This window comes from Montipora foliosa, unplaced genomic scaffold (genome assembly GCF_036669935.1).
Source record: "Montipora foliosa isolate CH-2021 unplaced genomic scaffold, ASM3666993v2 scaffold_481, whole genome shotgun sequence".
Taxonomy (NCBI): domain Eukaryota; kingdom Metazoa; phylum Cnidaria; class Anthozoa; order Scleractinia; family Acroporidae; genus Montipora; species Montipora foliosa.
In genome coordinates, this window is record NW_027179791.1 from 365001 (window position 1) to 367500 (window position 2500).

Genomic DNA, 2500 nt, shown 5'->3' on the forward strand with positions numbered 1-2500 from the left:
CAGTTGGTGGATGCCCTTCATGCCCATGTTGCAAATGAATCATTTTTTGGGGTAAATACTTTAGAAAATTCAAATCACAGAAGTACTGTAAGAGATCATATCATTGTATTTCAACTCAATTTTTAAATTTTAAGAAGGAATATTGCTAAGGCTTGACCAAAATTGGAAATGGTCAAACAAAACCTTCCTTCACATTTTGTGTGTAGTTAGTCCTTGGGATGAAGCTACTCACAGTGGCATTTGTTTGATTTCTAGCAAAAACCTGGGCTGAGAATCAGGAGGGTGAGGGAAGTTTAGGCCTCAAAGAGCATTTTTGGGGACATTTTGCACCTTAAAAATTGGATTTTTGTTAGCAAATGATTTCAAGGAGCAGATCAACATGCAGTTAAAAATCTACTTATATCATAGCAAACGTTCATTTTTCCTCTCAAGCTAACGTTATCAGTTTTGCAGCTTGCCCCCCCCCCCCCCCTTCCCCCCGGGGACCCCTAAGCCTTATCATATACAAGGGTAACTGTATCGAGACCTTTTTCTGAAAAAGCTGAAAAAAAATCATTTTCTAACAAACTTTTCTTTTCCTGGTATTCAAATTTTCCTGAAAATCAATAGTGGATGTAAATGTTTCCGCGTTCCTCGCCCTACAAAACGGCTGGAAATCGAGCCTAGTGAATCGTTTGATGCTAAAAATTCCACGGGCACTCAATATGCTTGTGCAGGCCAATCAATTTCAAATGTATACCTCAGGAAAAAAAATGTGATTTTTCGTACTTTTTATTCGCGATTGTCTTTCTTTCAAATGATATTATAACGGCGATTTCATGCAAGACCGTTACAATATCTCCTGTAGATTATATTTATCTAGGTTTGACAGTCAGATATTAAGCACATTTCCAGTTATCATTTTTCAAAAATCACATCTTCTGGCAAGCCGTTAATTTCTGCAAATTACTGTCTTCTGGTAACTGGGCAAGAAACTTTATAACTAGACTGTCCAGCAAAGTTAACGCTCTGAAGGGATCTATAATAGGTAGCTTGAATCATACATACCACTAACTAACAAACAAAGCTAGCAGTTCCATAAACATTTCAGAGCCAACGGGAAAATCACACAGAGGTAGAGAATGCATGTCGCCGCGTTCTAACGACAGTTCTCATGTTTCGATGGCACCTCAAATGGTTCATTTTTACGACGACACCCTGTCCAAATTACTTCACCTGCAAATGGGTGACAAAAAGCTCCAAACATTCTTTGAAAATGGCTGTTGTGTAAGTACATCCTAGTTGTAGCCTGCTAACTACAAACTACACAACTGATTTTCGTCACACCAAGTTGTTGCATGAATTTTTAAGTCTTTATTTACCATTGTCTATACTCATAGTTCGTCTAAAGCAAACCTGTTGCAACTTAATTATCTTTGCCAAAATGATTTGTTACGTTGTTTTTCTCATCAAATGATTATATATTAGATTATATATATTAGTGTTGAGAAATTATAATGTTCAGTATACTAAACGTAAAATGAAAGAAAATACTGCATGTGCAAGTGTTGTCTCTGAACACTATCTAGATATTTTCTTAAACTTAAAGTTGTGTCTTATCATTCTACAATATAAAAAGACTTTACTGTGCTATTTTTGAATTATAAGCCCCTAGAGCTGTAATTAATGGTGTTTTAGCAGGTCATACTGTTGCTATGGTAACCTATTGTGTCAAACAAATGATAACAACGTGTTCACCAATGATTAGCATCAAGTCACTGATGAAGAGTGGTTATAATAACCCATGTAACAGCTGGAAACTTGAGCTACCTCAAGAACAGTTCTGGATTAGATTTAGATTGTATACAATGTATGTTCTGGTCAAAGATTTAAATAAACTTAAAATCATATGTTTCTCAGTCTACCCCATTAAAATTTTCTTCTTCGTTTTCTCAAGCCAGAGGGAGAATTTTTCCATGTCTAAACCCATCAGTGGCGAGATTTCGATATTTTGGAAACTTTCATGGCTGCGGTTTGCCCCTTCCTCAAGTCCTTGCACATGAGATTTTCATTGTCATGAGAACTTCTGGTTGAATGAGCCTGGGACTGAGGGTGAACTTTGTTTAAATGATCAGACCTGGTTTTGATCTGTTGGACTGCATGGGCTGCTTGTGATGCTGTTTAATACATAATAGCATTTGTAATCTTCTTGGCCCCCATTCCCTGGACAACACCTTTTGTGGCGCAGTTACAAATTTGTTGCCCTTTGTCGCCTTCAACTTTGTTTCCAATGTTGTTTCTACCTTCCCCATATGGGAGAAGAAGCAAGCATTCTGAGGTCATTATGCCAGTAATAAATGAAGTGTGTGAGGAATACAGTAAATACCCGCATATAAGAACACTTTTTTCAGGTTTAAGGCTGATCGTATTTTTATTTGAGGGGTGCTCATTGAGAAATCAGCCTGAAAATGTTCTTAAAATGTTCTTAAAATTGGTTTCAGAAATACTTCAAATTATACAT